Source organism: Salvelinus fontinalis, chromosome 27 (genome assembly GCF_029448725.1).
Source record: "Salvelinus fontinalis isolate EN_2023a chromosome 27, ASM2944872v1, whole genome shotgun sequence".
NCBI lineage: Eukaryota > Metazoa > Chordata > Actinopteri > Salmoniformes > Salmonidae > Salvelinus > Salvelinus fontinalis.
In genome coordinates, this window is record NC_074691.1 from 28,129,948 (window position 1) to 28,149,814 (window position 19,867).

A 19,867-nucleotide genomic window follows, 5' to 3' on the forward strand; every position below is an offset into this window, starting at 1 on the left:
ACAATGACTCACACTTGACCATGAACTTAGTTGTCTTTACAGTAAAGTGTTGTGTGGCACTAGTGACATCTTGCGTCCATAAATATATGATAGCTCTAATTGACTGTGCTGAGAACCAGTCTGAAGATTTAGAGACTACCTATTTTGAAGGAGGGAGCAATATTCATCCTCGTTTATTCATGCAGTCTAATCTAAATCCTTCCCAGGCACATTGTGGCCTATTGTTTTTACCTTTTTAAAGATTGTCACTCCCCTGTCACTCAACCACAAAGTCACTAACATAGACCGTATAAACTGATATTTGCAGCGTCAGTGAAGTGAAACCTTAATTCTACCCACTTAAGAACATAGCCATTGAGTAAGATTGAATTTGCATTGCGTGCCAGCACTAAAGATGCTTGAAGTTATTCCTTCGAGGTTGAGGCCCATACTCCCAGTAGGTATTAGATAGAACGTCTCGGCCACCTGTGGCTACCTACATTAGGTTACCCCATTGGCTCATAGCAAAAACTTGACCTTTTTCAAACACAATTTTCTTGTTGTCTGCTTGTTTTAGTCAAGTACAAAACTACATTTAAGAAAAAGACAACATGTCTAAACACTTTTTTTTAACCCTTATTTTACCAAGTAAGTTGACTGAGAACTCATTCTCATTTACAGCATTGACCAGGGGAATACTTAGTGAGGAGGCATGAATGAGCCAATTAGAAGCTAGGGATGAGTAGGTGGCGATGATGGTATGAGGGCCAGATTGGGAATTTATCCAGGGCACCAGGGTTAATACCTTTACAATAAGGGTGTTATAACCCTTAACCCAGCAGTGGGATGCAGGGTGGTATGCTGCTGGCATACCATTTATTTTGAACATTGCCTGCTCCCAAGCGTTCTCACTACTTAGAAAAACCTAATAATATAGGGCTTCCCTGAGGACCTTTTCATGACGATGCCAGCAGCCACCTGAGCGAGTGAGTGAGTGAGTGCTAGCTAGCTACCGACCGGAACATTAAGCTAGTCAAGACCAACAACTTAACAAATTGACTATACAGCTACAAGTAGTGAATGGAGTTACAAACGGACTGTACTAAACAAGTTAAATGTCTTACGTGTGATGACTTTTTTCCCACACACATAGCTAGCTACATGTGTAGCCTACTTGGACACCAGCTCCCCACAATTTCCCACTCTCCCACGCTGAGAAATAGTCTGAAGCCACAGGGCTCTTCTCGCAGTGTCTATTTCCCTATGTGGGAGCATTGCGAACCGTTCCATCTACATTGAACAAAACAGCAGCTTTTCGGCATGTTTAGTTATTTCTGTATTTTAAAAAATCTACGAGAAAGTTGCCTCTTTTACACTGGGGGTCAATATGAAATAATGTTTGTTTTTCCCCAATTTCTGGGCGTGGTTGAAAGGGATTCCTTATTATTATGTGAATATTGCCTCGGACTGTCCTCTAGTGAGTTTACCTGTACATTCCGTTGCTATGGGGATTTTTTCAGAGGTTGTGCTTTGAACAAAGTAGTGTCCTAACTATTCCCTCCATTACTGATTATTTTCACTCCTAATGATGACTAGATTTGTCAACAAATAGTGCTGAGACGAAATTTCGGTAAATTTTTGGTTCAATTATCTGAATTTTATTAAATTTTTTCTTCCTCTGTAAGATAAATGCTCACATTGCACAGTTTCTCTAGAGATCAGTCAGATCCAGCCTGAACTGTGCAATGTATTAGGGAGGCCAACATTTTACTACAATGACATAATCCATTGCGCATCTACTTGTTCGGGAGAGCAGCTGATGCTTCGAAAGGTATCGCTACCTGAAAATATATTATCTAAGTGATTGATAGTTGCTATTCACCAGTCATAAAAGTATGTTTTATTTACATTGAAGAACTACAAAATAGTGATTTTGTCAGACAGCACAGGCAGCAGCTCTATGGAGATGAGATGATGACTTGAAATGAAATAATAAATTCATCAAGTAAAATGAATGTAATATACACAACTGAAATATTTTATTAAAGTAAAGTAATGTGAATAAATTATGGTTAATAAGTGATAAGCAGTAATGGGCAGTCACAACCATCATGGGACTTAATTTTTAATTTTGTTGTTACAGCATTCACCTCACATAATATGACGTGGTGAGGTTGGACCCAGGTGCAGAGAAGAGACCAGATGAGGAATCAATGGTTAAGGATAAACATAATACTTTACTGTGAAACGGTAACGGAAGGATCACAGTAACACTGGGAAAACAACAAACACTAAGTCTCAAAAACTCACTCAAGAAACTAACGCGCGCACACAATCACACACACACACAATCACACAATCACACACACACACACACACACAGTAAACAATTCAAGCTTCTGCAAAGGACCACAGAAAACACACCTCTTTTAACAGGGACACAATCATGAAATAATAAGACACACCGGAGTCCAATAAAAGTCTCTAGGGCGGTCTCTGCTGCCCTCTGGTGCCAGGAGGAACCACGACACAATGCATTGTGCATTTCATGTTTTTTTTAAATGTGATTCTTTTTTAATAACCTAAACGAAACTTGTGTTTGATTTGATATGAGGTATATAGAAATCACATCATCAGCTTACAATAGCGAGGAATAATGGCCACAAGGTAGGCTACAAGAGTTGAGGGAATTGATAGTATAATGTATATTCATCTCAAGAAGACACACCTGGGACAGATACATTTACTTGAAGGTAGTCTATTATTTGAGTGTGCTTTAGCTTGAAATTTGTCTTTATTCCATTGTTCCATTGTAAAAATGCTTGAAAGTATTTTAAACTTTTGACAGTATTTTACTCAGGTTTAGAAGGAGAGCTCCCTACTGGCCTGGCCCACTGACTGATGATGAAGACTTCAATAACCTAGCGGCTGCAGATCTACCCTCTCCTCCAGAGTGTCAGTGAGGGAGAAAAGCACCAGATAGAGAAGATGGTGGACATGGGCGTAAAGGACCTCATCAACCTGACACAGCCACGTGAGGGCACTGGCATCCTTCACCTGGCAGCTGTGGCCAACAACACAAACATGGTAAGCTTCCTGCACCCCAGTCATGTTGGGGCACGACGGCATGGTTGCCTTGCTGGCTAAGAACTACGCTGACATGAACCTGATGAATGCTGAGGGGAAAGGGGAGAGGATAGTCAGGCCACAGAGTAGGTGATGCTGCTGTGTGTGCTAGAGATATAATTCGGGCCAACAAAATAAAATAGAACGGAATGGCATAGAATAGAATTGAATAGAATAGAGTAGAATATTCAGCCACTGAATAAGGACTTTATTTTCCACCTGTAGATAGAAATGGGCCTTTAAACCACAAATGTATCAACCACAGGGTTTGTTTACTTACTATATTACTGTATGTAGCTCTTATACCAAGAGCTGTTGAATGCCGTGCCTGTTTGACTCATAAAAATGCATGCTCTCTCTGTTTACATGATGATAAGATCAGTGTTTCAGGCGACTCAAATCAACTCACCCACTCCAAAGGAACCAACGCAATGACACTCATACAAAACTCCTTAAAACCCAATTATGATAATAGCCTCAATTGCAGTGCGGTCCAGTCTTCAGTTACAGTCAATGACTCTGGGCTCTTTTGAGGGGATGATTGTGGACATCTAATTACAGATCAGAAGGGATCCTCTCCCTGCTCTGTAAAGCCTGCTGGCCTGCTGGGTAATCCGATTTGATCGGCTCACCGACTCTGTCTCTTGGCTCTTTTCCCCAGTGTGCTCCTCTGCTGCATCTTCCCCCCATGCGCTGCCTGCAGGTGGCCTACACAGCATGGCCGATGTCAACAACGTCTCGCTTGCCGGGACACCCGTGTTCCTGCTGGCTGGCCAGCACGCCACTGACTGCTCCGCCATGTGCCTCTGCATCCTGGTGCAGGGCGCCGACCCTGACGCAGCTGATCATGACATGAGGGGTTCTGGGAGATCAAAGGCCAAATCTGAAAGGACACCCTATTCCCTATGTAGTGCACTACTTTAGTGTTATGAGGTAGAGTTTGGTGGAGTGTTACAAGTATGACATTTTGGATTCAACTAGGGTTATATTCCTAAAATTGAACTGTTGAAATTTGGGAATGTAAATTACCTGAATGTACTTGAATTGTTGACTCTCTGAGTAATCTAGATACCTGTGTTGAATAGAATAAAGTAACTAAGACTTTGCTGTGAATTCTATCTTCTTAATGCCATTCATCACGACAGGCCGCACTGACAGGCCGCACTGCGTTGATGGAGGCAGCCAGGGCTGGGGCTGTGGAGCTGATCAGAGCCATCCTACTGAGGGGGGCGAACACACTTCACTGCCATGGGGGGATTCTTTGAGGTGAGTTATACAGTATTATACACCGGGAGGTTCGAGTCCTGAATGCTGATTGGCTGAAAGCTGTGGTATACCACGGGTATGACAAAACATTACTTCTTACTGTTCTAATTATGTTGGTAACCAGTTTATAATGGTAATAAGGCACCTTGAGGGTTTGTGGTATATGTCCAATATACCACAGATAAGGGCTGGGTCCAGGCATTCCTTGTAGCATCGTGCTTAAGAACAGCCCTTAGCCATGGTATATTGGACATATACCACACCTCCTCAGGTCTTATTGCTTAAATAATGCATTTGAACGTCAGATGTCTGTCAGTAAAGGCTAACCATGTCTAGTTGTGGGTTTGATTACCACATGGCCACATATACTGTATGTCTATACTCCATGGGCCGGTTTCCTGGACCCAGATTAAGTCTAGTCCTGGACTGAAAAGCCCTTTAAATAGAGTCTTTCCATTGAGCAGGACAAGGCTTTTTTCTGGTCTGGGAAACCATCCCGATATGTCAACTGTTGTTTTGAATACAACCGTCATCAGTTACTATAACTGTCCTGAAGGTGATCCAGGTGTCCTGAAGGTGATCCAGGTGTCTTGAAGGTGATCCAGGTGTCCTGAAGGTGATCCTGGTGCTGTCTGCGAACTCAGATGACATGGGAGTGATGACAGAGGGGGACACACCTCTTCACTACGCTGCCTGACTGCTGCGGATTCTTAGCACAGAGAGGTATAGACCTTCACTAATAACTAATTAACACTGAGTGAAACGGTCCTTCAAACAAACACATTTACGTTATACTCAGTGAATACATCTGTTATAAATATTTTAATCAGTCTTCAGTGATATGCCACTGTTTCTTATGCATTTAATTCCCAGCATTTGGAATGTTTTCAGTGGGCTTTTTATGATTTAACTAAAGGGTTTCATTCTTTATTGTCTGTAACTCCAAGTTGTAACCCCAAACGGAAGAACCAGGAGGGCCTTCTCCCCCGTCAGATTGCCAAAGACAATGGCTACAATTCAGCGGTGAAGGAACTCAAGAAAGCAGAGAGGATACACAGGAAATACTCCAAACCCGGTGTGTCCAATCCCAACACTCCCTGAGCTCTGACTCTCCACTATAGGTCTCACGAGTACGAGACTGCCCTTCGGAACGCCTTTTTTGATGAATCAGGAACCGAATGCACGGAGACGGTTTCCAAGAAGATGTTTATGTCCGTGCTGCAGAAGCTCCAGGGCCCAGGGGAACCAGACCAGCTCCATGCGGTGGTAGTGGCCTACGACAAGAGGAGAGGAAGACTAGTCAACGTCAATGACTTCTTCAATGGCCGCAAATACCTCCATAAACCATTTACCATCGCCACCTATGCCCCCAAGAAGAAGAAAGGTAAAAAGGGCAAGAGAAAGGCCAAATTCACCCACCCTTATCTGCACTGTCCCACCTGAGCTTATTTACCAGGGGGACGACGGCGGGCCGCCTTACTTCATGATCCAGACGTACCAGCACTGCATTGACGTCACGTTGTTCGACCGCGACCACCCGCCAGGCCACCCCATCGAGGACAACTCGACCTGGACGAGCTAGAGAGGGTCTAAATCAACATCAACTACTGTGTGGAGACGGGGGACCTGGAGTCTCTGAGCCTGGCCTTTAGTCAGGGGGTCCAGGTGGACATGCTGTGTCTAATTACAGATCAGAAGGGATCCTAGCTGTCAGAGCAGCTCATAGATTACTGCACCTGTACATAGCCCATCTATAATTTAGCCCAAACAACTACCTCTTTACCTACTGTATTTATTTATTTTGCTCCTTTTTGCACCCCATTATTTCTATCTCTACTTTGCACCTTCTTCCACTGCAAACCAACCATTCCAGTGTTATTTTTTACTTGCTATATTGTATTTACTTCGCCACCATGGCCTTTTTATATTTTTATTTATTTATATATATATTTTGTTTGCCTTCACCTCCCTTATCTCACTTCACTTGCTCATATTGTATATAGACTTATTTTTCACTGTATTATTGACTGTATGTTTGTTTTACTCCATGTGTAACTATGTGTTGTTGTATGTGTCGAACTGCTTTGCTTTATCTTGGCCAGGTCGCAATTGTAAATGAGAACGTGTTCTCAATTTGCCTACCTGGTTAAATAAAGGTGAAATAAAAAAAACATGAAGGACTGCTTATACAATGCATTACGAAAGTATTCAGACCCCTTGACTTTTTCCACATTTTGTTACATTAAAGCCTTGTTCTGAAATGGATTAAATCGTTTTTTTCTCTCATAAATCTACACACAATACCCCATGCAAATGTATTAAAAATTACAAGTATTCAGACCCTTTACTCAGTACTTTGTTGAAGCACCTTTGGCAGTGATTACAGCCTCGAGTCTTCTTAGGTATGACGCTACAAGCTTGGCACACCTGTATTTGGGGAGTTTCTCCCATTCTCCTCTGCAGATCCTCTCAAGCTCTGTCAGGTTGGATGGGGAGCGTCGCTGCACAGCTATTTTCAGGTCTCTCCAGAGATGTTCTATAAAGTTCAAGTACGGGTTCTGCCTGGGCCACTGGATCTTGCCTGTGTGCTTAAGGTCGTTGTCCTTTTGGAAGGTGAACCTTCGCCCCAGTCCGAGGTCCTGAGTGCTCTGGAGCAGGTTGTCATCAAGGATCTCTCTGTACTTTGCTCTGTTCACCTTTCCCTCAATTCTGACTAGTCTCCCAGTCCCTCCTGCTGAAAAATATCCCCACAGCATGATGCTGCCACCACCATGCTTCGCCGTAGGGATGGTATTGGCCAGGTGATGAGCGGTGCCTAGTTTCCTCCTCTTCCATACAGCTTCCTCTCCTCCAGACAGCTTCCACTCTTCCAGACATCTTCCACTTAGCTTCCTCTTCAGCAGACAGCTTCTACTCTTCCATACAGCTTCCTCTCCTCCAGACAGCTTCCACTCTTCCAGACAGCTTCCACTTAGCTTCCTCTTCACCAGACAGCTTATACTCTTCCAGACAGCTTCCTCTCCTCCAGATAGCTTCCACTCTTCCAGACAGCTTCAACTCTTCCAGACAGCTTCCTCTCCTCCAGACAGCTTCCACACTTCCATTCAGCTTCCTCTCCTCCAGACAGCTTCCACCCTTCCAGACAGCTTCCACTTAGCTTCCTCTTCACCAGACAGCTTCTACTCTTCCAGACAGCTTCCTCTCCTCCAGATAGCTTCTACTCTTCCAGACAGCTTCCTCTCCTCCAGACAGCTTCCACACTTCCATACAGCTTCCTCTCTTCCAGACAGCTTCCACTCTGCCAGACAGCTTCCTCTTTTCCAGACAGTTTTCTCTCCTCTAGACAGCTTCCTCTCCTCCAGACAACTTCCACTCTTCCAGACAGCTTCCTCTCCTCCAGACAGCTTCCACTCTTCCAGACAGCTTCCTCTCCTCCAGACAGCTTCCACACTTCCATACAGCTTCCTCTCCTCCAGACAGCTTCCTCTCCTCCAGACAGCTTCTACTCTGCCAGACAGCTACCTCTTTTCCAGACAGTTTTCTCTCCTCCAGACAGCTTCCTCTCCTCCAGACAACTTCCACTCTTCCAGACAGCTTCCACTCTTCCAGACAAGTAAATTCCACTCTTCCAGACAGCTTTCACTCTTCCAGACAGCTTCCTCTCTTCCAGACAGCTTCCACACTTCCAAACAGCTTCCACTCAGCTTCCTCTCCTCCAGACAGCTTCCACTCCTCCAGACAGCTTCCACTCCTCCAGACAGCTTCCACTTTCTAGACAACTTCCACTCTTCCAGACAGCTTCCTCTCCTCCAGACAGCTTCCACTCTTCCAGACAGCTTCCTCTCTTCCAGACAGCTTCCTCTCCTCCAGACAGCTTCCACTCTTCCAGACAGCTTCCTCTCCTCCACACAGCTTCCTCTCCTCCAGACAGCTTCCACTCTTCCAGACAGCTTCCTCTCTTCCAGACAGCTTCCACTCTTCCAGACAGCTTCCTTTCCTCCAGACAGCTTCCTCTCTTCACAGACAGCTTCCTCTCCTCCAGATAGCTTTAGAGTTCTACTGATCTGAGCTAGAGGTAGAGCCCAATGACGTGAAATATGCTGAGGAGGATGTAGATCTGGGCTGCAGGCTGGTGGTTGACATGTGTCAATATCTCCTCTCTCCCCTACTCTTCGTCTCTCCATCCCCATCTGTCAGACATGCTGGGCAGCAGGTCTCACTCTGCAGGTACCCACAAGCACTGCACACACACACGCACACACACACACACACACACACACACACACACACACACACACACACACACACACACACACACACACACACACACACACACACACACACACACACACACACACACACACACACACAAACCTTGTTAAGACACACACATCTCCATAAGCCTGTGAATGGCATCCCACATGGTTGATGTCACTGCCTGACTGGTTCTGTAATGTGCCTGTTTCATCCTTTGTTAGTCATCCATGTGCCTGTAATGGACTGGGACAGTCAGGCTGTTTGAGAGGTAATGGTTTCCAATGCAATACACAGTTCTTCCTCTGAACCAGCAGAGGGCACTGTTTGGCTAACTTTACTGGGGAAAAAGTGGTTGTTTATATTGCGGTGAATGGAAACTTCTAGGGAGCTCTTGTCTTACAGCCCAGAATGAAGCAAAATGGCAGCCGTGTATATTTACCTTGCTTATATAAATACCACCATGGCCATCATAGCTTGCTTTACAATTGTATATTTTGCCAGATTTCAATCTGACAATAAATAACAAGAAAATAAATTGTGTGAGCTCTTATATTTCTCTCTCTCTCTCAATTCAATTAAATTCAAGGGGCTTTATTGGCATGGTAAACATATGTTAACATTGCCAAAGCAAGTGAGGTAGATAATATACAAAAGTGACACTGACAGAAGTTTCAAAAGAATAAAGACATTACAATTGTCATTTTATATATATATACAGTGTTGTAACGATGTACAAATGGTTAAAGTACAAAAGGGAAAATAAATAAACATAAATATGGGTTGTATTTACAATGGTGTTTGTTCTTCACTGGTTGCCCTTTTCTGGTGGCAACGGGTCACAAATCGTGCTGCTGTGATGGCACACTGTGGTATTTCACCCAGTAGATATGGGAGTTTATCAAAATCGGGTTTGTTTTCGAATTCTTTGTGGATCTGTGGAATCTGAGGGAAATATGTGTCTCTAATATGGACATACATTGGGCAGGAGGTCAGGAAGTGCAGCTCAGTTTCCACCTCATTTTGTGGGCAGTGTGCACATAACCTGTCTTCTCTTGAGAGCCATGTCTGCCTACGGCGGCCTTTCTCAATAGCAAGGCTATGCTCACTGAGTCTGTACATAGTCAAAGCTTTCCTTAAGTTTGGGTCAGTGACAGTGGTCAGGTATTCTGCCACTGTGTACTCTCTGGTTAGGGCCAAATAGCATTCTAGTTGGCTCTGTTTTTTTGTTAATTCTTTCCAATGTGTCAAGTAATTATCTTTTTGTTTTCTCATGATTTGGTTGGGTCTAATTGTGTTGCTGTCCTGGGGATCTGTGGGGTGTGTTTGTGTTTGTGAACAGAGCCCCAGGACCAGCTTGCTTAGGGGACTCTTCTCCAGGTTCATCTCTCTGTAGGTGATGGCTTTGTTATGGAAGGTTTGGGAATCGCGTCCTTTTAGGTGGTTGTAGAATTTAACGGCTCCTTTCTTGATTTTGATAATTAGCGGGTATTGGCCTAATTCTGCTCTGCATGCATTATTTGGTGTTCTACGTTGTACACAGAGGATATTTTTGCAGAATTCTGCATGCAGAATCTCAATTTGGTGTTTGTCCCATTTTGTGAATTCTTGGTTGGTGAGCGGACCCCAGACCTCACAACCATAAAGGGCAATGGGTTCTATAACTGATTCAAGAAGTTTTAGCCACATACCTAATTAGTATGTTGAATTTATGTTCTTTTTGATGGCATAGAAGGCCCTTCTTGCCTTGTCTCTCAGATCGTTCACAGCTTTGTGGAAGTTTCCTGTGGCGCTGATGTTTAGGCTAAGGTATGTATAGTTTTTTTGTGTGCTCTAGGGCAACGGTGTCTAGATGGAATTTGTACTTGTGGTCCTGTCAACTGGACCTTTTTTGGAACACCATTATTTTGGTCTTGCAGAGATTTACTGTCAGGGCCCAGGTCTGGCAGAATCTGTGCAGAATATCTAGGTGCTGCTGTAGGCCCTCCTTGGTTGGTGACAGAAGCACCAGATCATCAGCAAACACTCTTTACATACGCTGGGTATGTAAAGAGTTGGTAGGCTTTGAGGGGACTCCTATGGTAGATAAACCTATATCTCATCTCTTGGAAGTGGTACTGTAGACTACTTTATCTTCTCTCTCTCTCTATGACTCTCTTGCTATCTCTCTATCTGTGTTAAACGTGTTAGCACTTGCTGAAGCTGATCCACGCTCTCTCTCCATCTCCAAATCAAATTAGACCACAGTGTCCTCAAGGTCCATTGGACATTGTTACATGATCGAATAAAAGGAAAAAGAACAACTCTGAGGTTAGTGGTAGAGGCCGATGTTGTTGAATATGCATTACCACTAGACCTTAATGATATCAACCAGAGACAGAAAAGGAGAGGGTGAGGAAGGGCTGTCAGTGACAGAGAGAGAGAGAGATGACAGAGAGAGACAACAGAGAGAGAGAGACGACAGAGAGAGAGAGAGAGAGATGACAGAGGGAGAGAGACGACAGAGAGAGAGACGACAGAGAGAGAGAGAGATGACAGAGAGAGACAACAGAGAGAGAGACGACAGAGAGAGAGAGACGACAGAGAGAGAGACGAGAGAGAGAGAGAGAGAGAGATGACAGAGGGAGAGAGACGACAGAGAGAGAGACGACAGAGAGAGAGACGAGAGAGAGAGATGACAGAGGGACCGAGATGACAGAGAGAGAGACGACAGAGAGAGACGACAGAGAGATAGACGACAGAGAAAGAGACAACAGAGAGAGACGACAGAGAGAGAGAGAGAGAGAAAGACCATTTTAACCATTTGTACATTGCTACAACACTGTATATATACATAATATGACATTTGTAATGTCTTTATTCTTTTGAAACTTCTGTGAGTGTAATGTTTACTGTTAATTTTTATTGTTTATTTCACTTTGTATATTGTCTACCTCACTTGCTTTGGCAATGTTAACATATGTTTCCCATGCCAATAAAGCCCCTTGAATTTAATTGAATTGAATTGAATTGAGAGACGACAGAGAGAGAAAACAGCGAGAGATGACAGAAAGAGAGAGAGACGAGAGCGAGAGACGACAGGGAGAGACGACAGAGAGACGATAGAGAGACGACAGAAAGAGAGATGATTGAGAGAGAGACATTAGAGTTAGAGACGAGAGATGAGAGACGAGAGAGAGAGACGACAGAGAGCGAACTCACAAAAACAACACTAGACACTATGGAACACAAAGCTTTTACTATCTCACCCTGGAATATACATGGTCTGAGGTCATTTGCCTTTGGCCTAAAGAGCAGGAACCCAGACTTCCTCAAAGAAATTGGAAATATAGACATTGTCATCCTACAAGAAACATGGTATAAAGGAGGCGGCCCTACTGGTTGTCCTCTAGGTGACAGAGAGCTGGCAGTCCCATCCACCAAACTCCCAGGTGTGAAACAGGGAAGCGAATCAGAGGGTATGATTATTTGGTATAGAGCAGACCTAACCGACTCTATTAAATGAGTCAAAACAGGAACATTTTACATCTGCCTAGAATGTAATAAGGAAATTATCTCAACAGAGAAAAATGTCCTCCTGTGTGCTACATATATCCCCCCAGTAGAATCCTCGTACTTTAATGAAGACAGCTTCTCCATCTTAGAGGGGGAGATCAACCATTTCCAGGCCCAGGGACATGTACTAGTCTGTGGTGACCTAAATGCCAGAACTGGACAAGAACCCGACACTCTCAGCACACAGGGGGACAAACACCTGCCTGCAGGTGACAGCATTCCCTCCCCCATATGCGCCCCTAGACACAACTACGACAACATAACCAACAAAAACGGACCACAACTCCTGCAGCTCTGTCGCACGCTGGGTATGTAAAGAGTCAATGGTAAGCTTTGAGGGGACTCCTATGGTAGGTAAACCTAAAGCTCATCTCTTGGCAGTAGTACTGTAGCCTACTTTATCACTGACCTCAACCCAGAGTCTCTTAGAGCGTTCACAGTCAGTCCACTGACACCCCTATCAGATCACAGCAAAATCACACTCTACTTGAACAGAGCAATAGTCAATCATGAGGCATCAAAGCCAAAGGAGCTGAATAATGTTAAGAAATCCTATAGATGGAAGGAAAATAGTGTAGAAATCTACCAAAAACAATTAGGCAACAAAAATGCAATCCCTTCTAGAGAATTTCCTGGACACAAGGTTTCATTGTAATAGTGAAGGTGTAAACTTGGCAGTAGAAAACCTAACAGTATATTTGACCTCTCAGCTTCCCTATCAAATCTAAACATTTCAAGCAGACAACCTAAGAAATTGAACAACAACGACACCTGGTTTGATGAAGAATGCACAAACCTAAGAAAGAAATGGAGAAACCTATCCAACCAAAAACATAAACAACGCCTTCACTACGGTGAATCACTAAAACAATACAGAAAACCTGAGTCTACGCCTTCACTACGGTGAATCACTAAAACAATACAGAGATACACTACGGAAAAAGAAGGAACAGCATGTTAGAAATCAGCTCAATGTAATTGAAGAATCCATCAAATCTAACCACTTCTGGGAAAATTGGAACCCACTAAACCAGAAACAACACGAAGAATTATCGATCCAAAATGGAGATGTATAGATAAATAACTTCTCCAATCTTTTTGGCTCTATAACAAAGAACAAACAGCAAAAACATATACAAGATCAAATACAAATCTTAGAATCCGCTATTAAAGACTACCAGAACCCACTGGATTCTCCAATTACATTGAATGAACTACAGGACAAAATACAAACCCTCCAACTCAAAAAGGCCTGTGGTGCTGATGGTTTCCGACATGAAATTATAAAATATACAGACCACAAATTCCAACCGGTTAAACTTAAACTCTTTAACATTCGCAGCTCTGGCATATTTCCCAATATTGGAACCAAGGACTGATCACCTCAATCCACAGAAGTGGATACAAATTTGAGCCTAATAACTACCGGGAGTGGGGGATATGCGTCAACAGCCACCTTGGGAAAATCCTCTGCATTATCATTAACAGCAGACTCGTACATTTCCTCAGCGAAAAATATGTACTGAGCAAAAATCTAATTGGCTTTTTACCAAATTACCGTACGACAGACCACATATTCACCCTGCACACCCTAATTGACAAACAAACCAAAACAAAGGCAAAGTCTTCTCATGCTTTGTTGGTTTCAAAAAAGCGTTAGACTCAATTTGGCATGAGGGTCTGCTATAAAAATTTATGGAAAGTGGTGTTGGGGGGAAAACATAATACATTATAAAATTCATGTACACAAACAACAAGTTTGTTGACATTGTCAATAAACACACACATTTCTTTCCACAGGGCTTGGGGTGAGACAGGGATGTAGCTTAAGCCTGACAGAGAGAGAGACAACAGAGAGAGAGATGACAAAGAGATTAAGATAACAGACGACAGAAAGAGAGGGCGAGATGACAGAGAGAGATAAGAGAGAGAGACGACAGAGAGAGAGGACAGAAGGAGAGACGACAGAGAGAGAGAGACAACAGAGAGAGAAAGAGAGTTGACATAGAGAGAGAGAGAGGTGACACAGAAAGAGAGAGAGAGACGACAGAGAGAGAGAGAGAGATGACAGAGAGAGAGAGAGGACAGAAGGAGAGATGACAGAGAGAGAGACAACAGAGAGAGAAAGAGAGACGACAGAGAGAGAGATGACAGAGAGAGAAAGAGAGAGAGGCGACAGAGAGAGAGATGGCAGAGAGAGATGACAGAGAGAGATAAGAGAGAGAGACAACAGAGAGAGAGAGAGGACAGAAGGAGAGACGACAGAGAGAGAGAGACAACAGAGAGAGAAAGAGAGATGACAGAGAGAGAGAGAGAGGCGACACAGAAAGAGATAGAGAGACGACAGAGAGAGAGAGAGATGACAGAGATAGAGAGAGTATTGTAAATAAGCTTTGGTAGTATGTACATTGTTACGTCATGCCAATAAAGCAAATTGAATTCAATTGAAATTGAGAGAGAGACAACAGAGAGAGAGAGGGGACAGAAGGAGAGGCAACAGAGAGAGAGAGGCAACAGAGAGAGAAAGAGGCGACAGAGAGAGAGAGGCGACAAAGAGAGAGACGACAGAGAGAGACGACAGAGAGAGAGAGAGAGAGAGAGGCGACAGAGAGAGAGACGACAGAGAGAGAAAGAGAGACGACAGAGAGAGAAAGAGAGACGACAGAGAGAGAAAGAGAGACGACAGAGAGAGAGAGAGGCGACACAGAAAGAGAGAGAGATGAGAGAGAGAGAGAGGTCATGATCAGATGAGCTCCTGCATTTTTCAGCATTTTCTTTAAAAAATATAGATTTAGAGTTAGTTAAACTTGGATTTTTTGTCAGGAACACACACAGGATGCTACCCTCTACAACATAACCCTAAATTCAAATCAAAACTCAAAACCTACATCCTGATTTTGGACGGAATTACGGAATCACCTGAAAGATTCACAAATACCAAGGATTATTACACAGCAAATTCTCTGGAAAACAACAGAAACCTGAAAACACCACCCAACCTGGAACTGAGTGAGTAATGTTTAGTCTGAAACTATATTCTATTGCCAAAAGCCAAGAAGAAAAATACATGACATTACTTTATAAGCATTGAATGAAACATAATTGCCAAGCTTGATACAGCTTCAACTAGCACTGACGTGTCAAGTGAGAGGTGTCAAAGACCATTAGCCCAACAATGGCAGGAGAGTCGAATAGTCTACCCCAAACAAATGGAGAGGCCTTAGAAGCTGCCTCCCGCTGTTCAGAGGTAATAAAATACTGTACCCTGTGAGTGTGAAGAATGACAAGGCAAGAAAAGAGCACAAAATGAAGCTCCTTATGGAAAATCAAGAGACACTCTTTGCTGACTATTACAAAAATGGGAACATCAGCAACCTTATCTTCCACACAAACCATCCCCTGGCATGGCACAGTGCTATATTAGCACACTACCCCTCTGTTAAGAGAGGGGGGGTTAACGAGGGGTGGAAACTCAGGATTCTTGACAACGAGGACGAGGAGTCAGCTAATATAAATCTTTATAAGTCTGGAACAGTAATGGTACAGGGCAACCCCAAACAGTTTCAGCTGGACTTTCACCTAATCAAAGAATTAGCCCAGCAGGAGAAGCTCTCCCTTGATAAAGATACCCCCACCCCAAGCGGGTCAGACCAGACCTCTTCATCAGGACCCACAGACGAGCAACCCTCAGCAGACAGTCAACCTCCCTGCACAGAGTACTTCCCCCTCATTGAAACGAAGGATAAATTCACCCAGCTGGAGGTAAGGCAGGTGGAGCTGGAACAGCAGGTGATTACACTCCAGTCAGCACAGACCCAGACAACAGTCCAGCACAAGAACACCCCCTTAACCAGACCTGGAGAGCTGGAGGTGGAGAGAGACATATCTGCACTCTGGACTGTGGTGAGACAATTTCAACAGGAGAAAGAGCAGAAGCAGGAGCAGAACAGAGCACTAGAGGAGAGGATCAGACTGCTGGAGGAGAGGGAGAGGGGGATGGAGGAGAGGATCAGACTGCTGGAGGAGAGGTGGAGGGGGATGGCATGTGACAGAGAACAACCCACTAGGGAGGTGGCCATCCCCACAGAGACGCCAGCAGAACAGCCCACCTCAGCACCCGACAAAAGTCTCAATACCACAGCAGAACAGTCCACACCAGACCCTGACCATAGAGTCGACATCACAGCAGAACAGACAAAAGAAAAACCACAAGCCCAGCAGCTCTCACCCCCTCTGAGCACCCCCCCGGTCAGCCACCCTGATAGCCCTCCTGATAACCCCCCCACACCCACTGAGGACAAACACAAGACACAGATTGTCCTCCTTATGGACTCAAATGGTAAATTTATAGAAGAAAAAAAACTTTTTCCCAAACACAGTGTGTCTAAACTCTGGTGTCCAAACACCCAGCGCGCCCTAGACCTTCTGTCTGAGGACAAACTAGGCTCACCTAGCCACATAATAATACACACAGGCACAAACGACCTGAGAGCACAGCAGGAAAGGGTGGCCACAGCACTGAAGGGAGTGATCGAAAAAGCTTCTTCTACGTTCCCCAACGCACAAGTAGTTATCTCCACCCTGCTACCACGAAAAGACTTCCACCCTGCTACAATACAGCGGGTAAACGCAAGCATTTCCCGTGACTGTGCTTCAAAACCAAATGTCTTTCTGGCCCACCACTCCACCCTGGACTTGAACAGCCTCTATGACCAGGTCCACCTCTACAAGGCAGCAGTGCCCACCTTTGTCCGGACTCTAAAGGACATCGCTCTCAAACGCAGCCCCAACAGCAACAGATCAATAGACACCCCACCCAGACCAGCGAGACACCCTCCAAGAACTTCAGGACCCCCCCCTGGACCTACACATAGAGGACCCACGCCAAGAGGACTTACATCCAGACCACAGCACCCCCAGACACATCCACAACCCCACCCCAACCAATCAACACCCCCCCACATCAACCATGCCCACACCCCATTTAGGCCCCCTCAGATCAGACCTATGCCACTCCTGCCCACCCCATGCACCCCACCCCCGCAAAGAGGGCATCAACATGGAAGTCACACATACGCCCAGGTAGTGAGCGGGCAAACAGGCCCAACCCCCACTCTTACACTCGCCCAAGCCAACGGCATGTACCAGATGCTCAGCAGGTTCTGCTCACACTTACTGGCCTGAAGCCAAACCATGACCAACAACATTGGACACTTTATGGAACAAAAAGCCTTCACTATATCATCCTGGAATATCCAAGGCCTGAGGTCATCTGCCTTTGGCCTAAAGAGCAAGAACCCGGACTTCACCAAAGAAATCGGTAATGCAGACAATGTCATCCTGCAAGAAACCTGGTATAGAGGAGACGGACTCACTGGTTGCCCTCTAGGTTACAGAGAGCTGGTAGTCCCATCCACCAAACTACCAGGTGTGAAACAGGGAAGGGACTCAGGGGGAATGCTAATTTGGTATAGAGCAGACCTAACTCACTCCATTAAATTAATCAAAACAGGAACATTTTACATTTGGCTAGAAATTCAAAAGGAAATTATCTTAACAGAGAAAAATGTCCTCCTGTGTGCTACCTATATCCCCCCACTAGAATCCCCATATTTTAATGAAGACAGCTTCTCCATCCTGGAGGGGGAAATCAATCATTTCCAGGCCCAGGGACATGTATTAGTCTGTGGCGACCTAAATGCCAGAACTGGACACGAACCTGACACCCTCAGCACACAGGGGGACAAACACCTGCCTGCAGGTGACAGCATTCCCTCCCCCATATGCGCCCCTAGACACAACTACGACAACATAACCAACAAAAACGGGTCACAACTCCTGCAGCTCTGTCGCACGCTGGGTATGTACATAGTCAATGGTAGGCTTCGAGGGGACTCCTATGGTAGGTAAACCTATAGCTCATCTCTTGGCAGTAGCACTGTAGACTACTTTATCACTGACCTCGACCCAGAGTCTCTCAGAGCGTTCACAGTCAGCCCACTGACACCCCTATCAGATCACAGCAAAATCACAGTCTACTTGAACAGAGCAATACTCAATCATGAGGCATCAAAGCCAAAGGAACTGAGTAACATTAAGAAATACTATAGATGGAAGGAAAGCAGTTTGGAAACCTACCAAAAAACAATTAGGCAACAGCAAATCCAATCCCTTTTAGACAACTTCCTGGGTAAAACGTTCCACTGCAATAGTGAAGGTGTAAACTTTGCAGTAGAAAATCTTAACAGTATATTTGACCTCTCAGCTTCCCTATCAAATCTAAAAATCTCAAATAGAAAACCGAAGAAAATGAACAACAATGACAAATGGTTTGATGAAGAATGCAAAAATCTAAGAAATAAATTGAGAAACCTGTCCAACCAAAAACATAGAGACCCGGAAAACCTGAGTCTACGCCTTCACTATGGTGAATCACTAAAACAATACAGAAATACACTACGGAAAAAGAAGGAACAGCATGTCAGAAATCAGCTCAATGTAATTGAAGAATCCATAGACTCTAACCAATTCTGGGAAAATTGGAAAACACTAAACAAACAACAACACGAAGAATTATCTATCCAAAATGGAGATGTATGGGTAAACCACTTCTCCAATCTTTTTGGCTCTATAACAAAGAATAAAGAGCAAAAACATATACATGATCAAATACAAATACTAGAATCAACTATTAAAAACTACCAGAACCCACTGGATTCTCCAATTACCTTGAATGAGTTACAGGACAAAATAAAAACCCTCCAACCCAAAAAGGCCTGTGGTGTTGATGGTATCCTTAATGAAATGATCAAATATACAGACAACAAATTCCAATTGGCTATACTAAAACTCTTTAACATCGTCCTTAGCTCTGGCATCTTCCCCAATATTTGGAACCAAGGACTGATCACCCCATATATATCAACGAATTGGCGCGGGCACTAGAACAGTCTGCAGCACCCGGTCTCACCCTACTAGAATACGAAGTCAAATGTCTACTGTTTGCTGATGATCTGGTGCTTCTGTCACCAACCAAGGAGGGCCTACAGCAGCACCTAGATATTCTGCACAGATTCTGTCAGACCTGGGCCCTGACAGTAAATCTAGGTAAGACCAAAATAATGGTGTTCCAAAAAATGTCCAGTCGCCAGGACCACAAATTCCATCTAGACACCGTTGCCCTAGAGCACACAAAAAACTATACATACCTCGGCCTAAACATCAGCGCCACAGGTAACTTCCACAAAGCTGTGAACGATCTGAGAGACAAGGCAAGAAGGGCATTCTATGCCATCAAAAGGAACATAAATTTCAACATACCAATTAGGATCTGGCTAAAAATATTTGAATCAGTCATAGAGCCCATTGCCCTTTATGGTTGTGAGGTCTGGGGTCCGCTCACCAACCAAGATTTCACAAAATGGGGCAAACACCAAATTGAGACTCTGCATGCAGAATTCTGCAAAAATATCCTCCGTGTACAACGTAGAACACCAAATAATGCATGCAGAGCAGAATTAGGCCGATACCCACTAATTATCAAAATCCAGAAAAGAGCCGTTAAACTCTACAACCACCTAAAAGGAAGCGATTCCCAAACCTTCCATAACAAAGCCATCACCTACAGAGAGATGAACCTGGAGAAGAGTCCCCTAAGTAAGCTGGTCCTAGGGCTCTGTTCACAAAC

The 19,867-nt window shown here is 44.3% G+C and overlaps 1 pseudogene; it reads left to right on the plus strand.

Annotated features, from left to right (window-relative positions):
* The first annotated feature begins 3,106 nt into the window (after positions 1–3,106).
* LOC129825664 (ankyrin repeat and EF-hand domain-containing protein 1-like) lies at positions 3,107–6,078 on the plus strand (annotated as a pseudogene).
* The last annotated feature ends 13,789 nt before the right edge of the window (positions 6,079–19,867 follow it).